Here is a 10907-nt window from a genome sequence, read left to right on the forward strand (position 1 = left end):
GGAACTGGTTATCTTCTCAATGAGAGAACAGAGACAAGCACTTCTCCAGGCCAGTAGGGTTTTGTTTTGTTTTGTTTTGTGTGACAAACACAACTTGGTGAATATTTATTTTGAAATTTGAAAGTAAGGGTAAGCAGAAGAAGCAAAAATAAACACAGAAGTCATTATATATATATATATATATATATATATATATATATATATATATATATACACACACACACACACACACACACACACACACACACTCACTCACACACAGGTTGTATTAAAACTATTTTACATCTCTATTTCAAAAAATATATCTACTAGATGAATTATAAAACATCTCCAAGATTAAACTATTAAACTATTTAAAGGGAAAAAAATACAGTTTACCCATTGGAATTAAAATTCCAAATTTTAGTTGTATTTTTTGTTGACTACCTTTGTTTTACTGTTTAACAGAAAGAAACTATTTTAGGTCCAAAAATTTTTTACTCAACATTTAATTTCCAAAATAATATAGAATTAATCTAAATCATATAGCAAAGAATTCTGAAAAGTTAATGCACAATGTGTCACATAATCTTTAATAATATGCACAGTACCATCTTGTATATTGGTTTCTTTTATGCTATCAAAATCAGGTATATTGTGAACTATAGTTTTGTTCAGTAAAGAAGATATGTGATGTCCATCCATTTCTTTTTCTTTGGTTATTACCTGTTCTTTTAAATTATCTTTGTCCTCATTTGAGTCAGTAGAACCTTTCTGTTTAATAAAAGCAGGTTCCATTTTTGCTTTAGGTTGCTTTGATTTTCCATATAGCATTTGAGAAACATCAAGAGACTTGTTGAAATCCTGCAACTGAACCACAAGTATCTATTTCTAGTGCTTTAACTGCTATAAATGAATCAGAATCAGTTGTAGAGGTGGTAAAATGATTTACATTTTCTATTTCAGTTAGAGGACATTCTTCATTGAATTTTTTCCTTTCCTTGAAGCTGATCAGGATTACTACGTTCTTGTACCTCTTCGTGAATTTGAATCTTCTCATCAGTAACCTGAAGAACTTCAATTAATGGTGGGCACAGGGACATTTTCTGTGTGAATGGAGAGCACAGGACCTTTTCAAGAAACTCATTAACATTTTCTTCATTAAGAAACAACTTTTCTTTCAAATAATCTTTGTTTAAACCATAGTACCACTCTCGCCAACGTCCATGGCTCTGTGGAGATTTAGCCAGTACTATCACTGCATTGTTTAAAGAAACACTGATCTCAGGTTCTTTGGTACTTAATTTGTTTTCTGGAGCAAACTGCAAGAAGAAGGAATAAATCAAGTCTTGTGTGAAGAAGCCCAGTTTGTTCCAGAGGAAGTTCAGATTCCACTGAAGACTTTGAGGCTGAATGTGCAGCACTTGAATTAGCAAAGTCAAGGATTCCTCATCCTGATTACACTGCATAGGAGGACCCAAAGGTTCCCTGCTCTCGTTCTGGGGTCATTCATTGCTGATCAGAAGTCTCGCCATCCGGGGCACTCCAGGTCCTCGCATTTCTCTATACTGATATCTCCTCATGCACTCCCTCTTCCTACAGGAGACTCCTGGTCAAGGGCCAGAGATGAAGTACTAGGGGAGCACATGCCACCATCCCCAGGTGAGCTCCAAGTTCCTGGGGATGACTCCTCCTCTAGGCCTGGCGGCAACACCGAATGCCTACCCAAACCTCGCTCTTCCGGCTGGAGTTCAATCTCCTCCCCAGCGTATGCTGACAGAGACTCCACGCCACCTCGAGGGCACCTGGGCTGGCGATCCCAATGTCTATGGGGGCCTGCTTTCCCCACACTCCCAGTAGGTTTTATCTTGGGCTACTTTCTATTTCTAGGGAATAAGTACAGTATTCATAAGTTAGGGGTGGGGAAAAGGAAGATAGCTATAATTATGCTAACAGGAGTAGCTTATACTTTATCAGATAATATACACCTTAAATTTTAAAAAAATACTAAAACAAGAGAAAAAAGGCCATAGTATAAATATATGGGTTAATTCACTGGAAGGATATAAGAATTGTAAATATATAGGCACCCAAAATTAGTGATTCTAAACATTAAAAACAGGTATTAATAGATCTGAAAGGTGATAGGCTGCAATGCAATGATAGTAGGGGACTTTGATATACCACTTTCGATTATGGACAGATCACACAGAAAGAAAAATATAAGAAAATTTTCTATATAAAGTGCATTTTAGAACAGAATAGTTAATTTAACAGCACCTGAATATATAGTCATTTAAAATGCCCTTAGATCATTTTGAAGTACAGATTACATGTTAGGACACAAAACAAGAATTAATCAATTTTAAAAAACTGAAATGATTGCTGCAGTCTTGCCTGGCACAATTCAAGAGCCACTTATCAAGCAGAAACCAACTTTATTTTTAGAACACACGCCAGACCACATGAGCTCTTAAGGAATTCCCTCAGAGCCCAACTGCTACCACATCTTCCCACAAGCCTCTCAACCCTCCGACTCCTCCTGCTCTTGAGGCCAATTGGCTGGTTTGCATGGGCGGAGCCAAATAAAGCCCCCCAATGAGCAGCTCCATGGTCCGAAAGGGCGGGGAAACAGCCCAATAGCATCACCACAGAGGAGCCAATCAGCTGAAAACTAGAAGTTTGCTGGGGCCTCTGTGAGCCAATCATCAGCTGGCAGCTGGAAGTTTGCTGGGGCCCCTTCGGCTGTGGCTCTCAACAAATAATATTGATTATCTTTTCTGAGTAAATGATATTGAAAATAGAGATTGATAAAGGAAAGGGGTTTGGAAAATTCACAATTAAGTGTAAATTAAACACTATGCTCCAGAATAAAGAAAAAAATAAAAGTAAAAATCGAAAGTATGTTTAAACAAGCAAAACTGGAAACATGATATTCTAAAACATGGGATATAGTGTGATTACTTTGTAAAGGAAAATCACTAACAAGAAGTACCTATACCAAAAATAAGTGCCAGGCATGGGTGATGCAGTAGTGCAGTGGTACACTCTTAAAATTCCAGAAGCTCAGAAGGCTGAGGCAGGAGATTCACAAGTTTAAAGCTAGCCCTATGCAACTGATATCCTGATTCAATTAAAAAAAAAATAACAAAAAAGGGCTCGGAATGTCACTTAGTAGCTAAATGTTCCTGAGTTCAATCCCTTGTAGCAAGGAAGAAAAGGAATACCCCAAATAACCTAATGGTATACTTAAAGAAAAAAATAAGAGAGAAAGTGATAAATATCAAGAGTAGAAATTAATGATAATAACTAGAAAATAGCATACAATATAAATGAAATTGAAATAATTTTGTAAAAATTGACAAAGCTTTAGCAAAAGTTACAAAAGAGAAGACACAAATAAGTGAAATTATAAATGAAAAGGAGACTTTACAACTGATACTGCAGACATAAAAAGTATCACAAGATACTACTATGAATATTATACCCCCCAAAATTAGAAAACAATACATGTTTCAAGAGATGCACAGGGACCATCCCATTTCATGGCAGTGCTAATCCAGTGGATTGAGGTGATTTCCCACACTCCTTTCTATTGCCTCCTGCCCACAAGGCTATATCATTCACTTATTTTCAAGTCTCCCAGTTGGAAAGGTGCAGTAGAAAGCTTTCAGCTAATCAAATCACAAAACTTACTTTATTCTCCTCTGTCTATTACAGCTTCCCTCTGTGAACTTGAGAAAATCAGTCTGTTCCCTATTTTTTAGTTGTTCACTCCTTCATAATCACTGATAAATGTGATTTTTAATGGAGTCTGAAATTGTCCACACAGTTCTGAGATTCTCAGAGATGTATTTAAATAAAAATATGTGGTACATGTTAGTGTCCAGCATAGACATACTAATGAAAAGAAAGCTAAATGGGAAATGAGAGTGCCATGGACATTAGGGAGAGTTATTACAAATTCCATAAGTCCCTTTTAAAGTTTAGATTAAGCCTGAGTCTTATTATTGAAAGTGCCTAATCCACTAAATCACATAAACTCTGGAGAGACTCTGACAGTACTGGGCCTCTTGGTTCTTTTTTCTTTCTCTAGATACCCTCAAATTTCATTTAGGTTTTTCACAAAAAAATAGTGTGTAGTTCAATGCCTCTCTCTTTTCCATATATTTTACCCTCAAATATAAACTATCTTCTTAGTTTAAACATTTTATATTAGTAATGATGGATTCACTCACTGTGATATTTCACAATTATTGTTCCTATGAGAAAATGTATTATAAAATCAAGATTCTAGTCTCTTTTTAGAGGCAAAAAAGGTGTCAGTTGACACAAGACTGTAAGACAAACTAATGGGCATGCATGCATGATTGCTCACATATGTGTACCCACATACACTCAGTGACATACACACATAAACATGCTTACACACACCCCACTCCCAGTTAGATGCCTATATATATTGAGCTTAAAGAAAATCTCAGCTAGCAGTCAGACTTTGAAATCTCTTTATTTGCTTATTCTTTCAGAGTCAGTGTTGTTTTTATCTTCACTCCTTCCAGGTAATGAAAGAGATACCCACAATTTGTTAATGACATAAAAGCCCACCCCTGGCAAAGCCTTAATATCTTAACAGAGAATTGAATTTTTTACACAGCAAAATATAGAAGAATGACTATCAGTGGGGGAAACCTCTCTGTCAGAGGGAGTTTCAGATCATTTCAGTGTTTATATTGGCAACTCAAGCATATTGACCTAGCAATGCAAATAGATGTACACTAGGAAATGCAGAAAAAAAATATTTGCACAGAATTGCAAAAGATTTTCTTGTGATCTGAGAAATGAAAATGCAGTTTTCTATATTTGGTAAACTGTATTGTTATTAAGAGAACCAACATTATGTAAAAAGAAGATAAGCAGAAATTGATTTGAATATTATTCCAGGGCAAAATAAATAATCACAAGGCATTCAACCTTTATAAATATGTGAAAAAAATAGATTAATTTTCCCAATTACAAACTTTAATAATGACTTTTAACACATTAAATAGAATAATAAATTGATGGAAATGATAATCTATTAATATATTCTAAGGGACACTAATAAATGTGTCATTAAAGAAAGTAGGAGGCCTTAGAGAAGAAAGGAAAAATTCTGAGTTAAAGTTGAACACATATCTTAAAGACATCCCAAATCTTTAAAGGTTAATATATATTTTGAATCTCTAAATAGAATTAGAGTATACAATATCTTTTCAACTTTTTAAACCTAGAAATTGAGGTAGTAAGAGTTCTGAGGAATACATATATAACTGGATGTTTTCCCAATTAATTTAAACTTAGGGTTAATCTGAATTGCACATTTCATTCTACATATTCCTAGGATGGCCAGTGTTGAAACCTGATTATTTTTTAAACACATGAATAAAATATTATAGAAATGCACATAAAGAAGAATTTTGCTATGGTTGGATGAGTGTTCTCCAAAGGTCCATAAGTAAATCTGATATATGCAGATCCCATTTCTCAGTCTCTGTTAGATTGGTAGGCCCATGCTCCTACCATGATGTGCTGCCATGAATAGAGGTCCATATTAATGGACTTGAACTCCCAGAACTATAAATCAAAATAAACCTTATTTTCCTTCATAAGTAGTGTCTCAGGTATTTTTGTATGCTGACAGAAATCTTACAAATACACCACTATTCTGTATTTCAGTACCTGAAAACTAGATCTCCATTGCTGAGGATTGCAGGTTTCTTACCAGACTTAATACTGGCTAGATAGTTCTTTAAAGAGTCATTACTAGGTGGTCTCATAATATACTGATGAAGTTGCCATGATCTAGATCCAGGAACTTGACTTTGTCTTGGCCAATATCATGATATCAACTTTTAAATTTCACTAATTTACAATTCCAAATAAAATTATATTAGTATGTAGTATTAACTCTTCTCTTTATAGATTAATCTATCTGGGATTGATTTAAAATCAGGAGATTTTTTTTTGGTGGGCATGGAGTGAAGCTCAAAGAGCTAGCAATATGACCTACATTATGCATAACATCATATCAGACTCTTAGAGCCTTATCCATTCAATTGCAAAGGGGACTCTATTTCCAGGAGTTCTTCAGTATTTTGGCTAAAAACCTCATTTGAGCTAAATCCATGCTTGTAGTTATGACAATGCAGTTTACTCTGCAGAACCAGGGAGAGAAAGAATGTTGTACATAGATTTCACCTGAGCTACATCCTTGTGTATAGTTTAGAGGAACCTATTATTACTCCTTATAATATTTCATAATTTCATTTTATCCCCACATTCTGAGAATATATTACTATTATATCTTCTTACTTGGTACCATAGAACCTGGTAAATTCAAACCTGCTTAAAACTGCTAATTAACCCATGAGACTCTCTCTCTCTCTCTCTCTCTCTCTCTCTCTCTCTCTGTGTGTGTGTGTGTGTGTGTGTGTGTGTGTGTTTCCAGGTGTACAGAAAACACCTATATTTGTTAGGATTTTTTCCAGCCACTGTCAAGAGCGGGAAGGATGACATATGCTGGAAAGATTAAACCTTTGGGACTACTCCACAACTAATGATAAAAAAACCTGCAGCCTCCTCATTCACAGATGTGACAACTCTGAAGTTTATTTTATGTGTCCCAGGGGTAACTTGCTTATTAATTGTATCATATATTAACTTCTCCACTGGTATACTTGGGATTGATCCCCAAACAAGATACTAGCATGTCTAACACTACTTGGGTCTCAAGAGTTGCATGGGAACACAGCCTCAGCCAACATGTAACTAATAAATATCCAGTTACAAATCCTGCCTAGACTCATAAATGTTTGCCTTTTCCCAATATCTCAGTTTGTTTTAAATTATTTTCATTATTTATGCCTGAACTTGTATAACTCTGCAGAAACTCAATTTGCTCATATATTATTGATCAATCCATAACATACAGGGGCTACTCTATCTTTCTTGGAAAAAAATCATATTTATCTCAAATGAGTTAAATTAACAACTATGGTTTTCTCCACATATAGAGCTCATTGCTTGTGGCATAAAGGAAGGAAAGCTAAATGAAAGAATTCCCAACAGCTTGCAGATTGAACTCTGAAAAATCTCCATTCCTTTTTGCCCTTTGCCTTAACATGGATCAAGTTATTCATTTCTTCTTTCAGATTACACTGCAGTTTCAATAGAATATAATTTTATGGTAGATTAATTTGCAATTTTTTAATCTGGGCAAAGGTAAAAAATAATTACAGCATCGAATGACTCAGGCACCCACCTTGGACGACCATAGCTCTGTTTACTCATTAGAAAGTTGCATTTGTACTTTCTAAAAAACTGTAACTCTAAAATTTTAACTTTTGTGACTCTGTCAAAAATTGTGCACAGTTATTTTGTTAAATTTATATAAATTATTACTATTAAAACCACAGGGACCGATTTGAGTCCCAATCCTAGAAGCTAAAATATGCAAGGTTATTTGCATATGTTTGCATTTGGAAATTACACACGTGCTAATTTTAGGCTAATGATGTTTTGAAAACTACAAGATTTAGGTCAGGACAGATCTTCAGAAAGAGTGTATTTCTATTTTATTTTTTGCTTTAAACTTAAACATTTGAATTGTGAATTTTATTGCAATGATTTCTAACATTGACATGAGAGAACAGAGTAAAGTTACATTCTGATTTAAAAGAATTGATAATTTTATTGAATTACCATTCTTTATTGGAGAATAACATTTAAAAAGTGCTGTCTGCCATTGACCAAGAGAGACTTTGACATTTTACTTTGCAAGCTTCAATCTTCCCTCAGAAAATGAAAGATCAACTTTGAAATTGATATTTTCCCCATAGTCTGTAAGTAGAATATGGGTAAGTAAAGGATGGCTTCAAGGAAACATTTAATGACCTGAGAAAGAATTCTTGCAATTAAATTCTAAATGAAGCTCACCTTTAGGCCAGTCTGACACCTGATGGAATGTCCAGGGGCCTTGCTGTCCACTGCTCTCAGTGGTGTTGCAGTCCAAGAAGGCTTTCTGGATACTATTATGTCAAGTTTACCTAACTTCTCTCAGCAAGTACCAGTTTCTCCTATTTTGTTTTCTCAATTATTCAAAGATTTTATCTTTATTTCACTATCTTGCAGTAAAATTACCTTTGCTCTTCTTTAGGAACATCTGCCTGTGTTCCAAGTCCTTTTGGTATATAAAATGCCATTGATAAAGCTATTTTACTGTATAGTTCTGGACACAGAAAATAAAGAATTCTGAAAACATACTCAATAGTGAAAAGCAATCAGTATTCTAACAGATTTTCTTAATTTTGTTTCAGATAAACATGAGACTCCCATGGACTATTTGCCTCACTGTTTTGTATGCTATAGAAACATTTCAAAGAAGGACTGAAGGAACGAATTCATATGCTTGGCACTCCTAAATCCCAGATTAAATAGCAAATCATTTTATACAGAATAATTATTATATGTATATTTTTTCAGACTATTTCCTGGATGCTACTCATAATTATCTTGCTAATTTAAGCTTCTCAATATCTGTCATATCTTGAATTTTGTCATCAGGTGATTATCAGAGATGTGTCTTTCTTTAATTGATTTTTACATTTGCTTTACCTTCTCAGGGTTTAAATTCCTGCATATAGCAAAAATTAGGTGCCTGATAAAAACAAAGTTGTACTTACTGAGCACTTTTATTTGCAGATATTGTACTAAGTGTTTTTCACATTTTATCTTACCTAATTGTTATACCTGAGAAGTCTCTATTTGATAACCACATTTTACAAATCTAAAAATTAAGGTTTCAATTAAGGATTCTTGACCAAGGCTGCATAGCTAATTTCTGTACAACCCAAATTAATATCAAATACAATAATCTAAATAGGGAATCTCATCCAGTTTCTCAATTCCTCCAGAGCAAATAACTTAATGGAATATACTTGGAAAATATTAATAAACTAGAAATAAACCAGCTGTCATGATCCTCTCAAAGCTTACAGATGGCACCCTTCCACCATATAAATACACATGAACAACAAAGATTTGAATATGATCCAGTGTCAATTAAAAGAAAATACAGAAAGCAGAACCCAACATGAGATTTCAAATTTGAAATCATATTTATCTTTCCCTCACAAATACCTTTTCTTTCTACAAACTGGTGTCAACTAGGGTGCTTGTTGACTATTTTCTTTTTCTTTTTATTTTACACTATATTGCAGGTCATGTTTGTCAAACATTTTCATTTACCTCTTATGTAACTGAAATGATTGAATGAATAATTTGTTCTTCACTGGCATATCAGGACATATGGGGATATAACACAAATGTTTCCCAGATGTGCTGCCAAAGTTTAAGCAACATGTAAAATGTAGTTTGGATTTAACTAAAGATACATATGGTCACTGCAATGTCTGTCAGAAAGGAAATGGAGTAAAAAGGGTTTTTACAGTTTGCACTGGAGCAGTTTAGGACTTGATGAAAGGAAGAAGTAAAAACTGGTTGATGTGTTTTCAAGCTAGCTTCAAAGTAACATAGAAGGATTACTTAGTAAATTCTGATATTTGACAATTGAGTATTTAAGAAGGTATTTATCGGCAATCATCAGTGATTCATAAGTAGAGACCCAGTATTAGAGCAGCCACTGCTTTAATTCAATGATGATTGAGGTGCTTCTATAGGTTCTGGGATGTGGTTATACTGTTGATGTTGTTATATGGCAATCACCATCACGGGTGGTGATTCTAATCCCAAAAGCTCAAAAACTACTTAAATAGGTTAACTACTTTTTATTTTATATATACAGCTGACTCTAGAAAAAATTATCTTCCATCCTTTTCCTACAGGTGACTTTAATATTTTAAAAAACAGTCCTCTGAGGCTGCTGCCACTGTTTCCATGTTCCTATTATCTTGCCACACTTAAATCTGACCTGTTGATTAGTATTGTCATACTAGTTTCTGATGATATCTCAACAGGCAGAACCATTAACTTTTTGGAATAATTGACTACTGGTAGTAGTCTGTTAGCATTACTAAAACCTAACTATATGAGCTCTATAAGTTTCATAATTAATTCTAATTTGCCACTTAGACAACACAGTCAATTTTTTTTGTGTGCACTGATTCAAAGAAGCTTAGTATCTAAGCTAAAAAAAGATAAAAAGATCAATCCATAAATGAACACATATATTTCCCTATAGTTGGAGAAAAAGTTGATCAATCTTTAGGCCATTATGAAGAAACTCTGTTTCTACAAATTATTAAATGTTGTAATACTGAACAATATTTTCTCAAATATTTGGAAAGAATATGATCACTTTTTGAAACATAAAAAAATCATGAAGCATATTGCATGCACCCATCCTTTTAAAAAAATCACATTTGACACTTTTATATGACTGCCTTTCACCTATTTTCAAAGATATTTCTCTTTCATTCTTTTTTATGAAATGCAGAACTTCTCTCCAAATGTGTCTATATTTTTCTATAAGTATAATGTTGTTCTTAGCCAAAAGTATAGAATTATATTTCTATGGCTCATCTCCAAATCCTCCTGGTTTCTTTCAGTGAATTTGCTAATTGCATATTTTAGCTATCCATTTTCTTATCTTGGCCTTTGTGACACATTTTACTAGATATTACATTTTCTTGTGTTTAGGTTTTATTTACATGAAACCAAAGTGTGAGTTGGTTTATTCATTGCAGTTTGTATACATGGTGCATAATAAATGCTGAAGTGAAGATTATCTTTTCTTGGAGCAAAACTTAAAACATGTGTTTCTTTGCCAGATCTGCTTTGACAAAAAAGAAAAACATAAAATGTTGAGCAGCATATGGTTTGGTAATCTTTCTATAATCCAATCTTCTTAGCAAAGTGAGATTATATTC

At 33.9% G+C, this 10907-nt stretch overlaps 1 pseudogene; it reads right to left on the minus strand.

Annotated features, from left to right (window-relative positions):
- Positions 1 to 510: 510 nt before the first annotated feature.
- On the minus strand, positions 511 to 8222 carry LOC144373653 (protein kintoun pseudogene; annotated as a pseudogene).
- Positions 8223 to 10907: the final 2685 nt, after the last annotated feature.

Source organism: Ictidomys tridecemlineatus, unplaced genomic scaffold (genome assembly GCF_052094955.1).
Source record: "Ictidomys tridecemlineatus isolate mIctTri1 unplaced genomic scaffold, mIctTri1.hap1 Scaffold_4535, whole genome shotgun sequence".
Classification (NCBI taxonomy): domain Eukaryota; kingdom Metazoa; phylum Chordata; class Mammalia; order Rodentia; family Sciuridae; genus Ictidomys; species Ictidomys tridecemlineatus.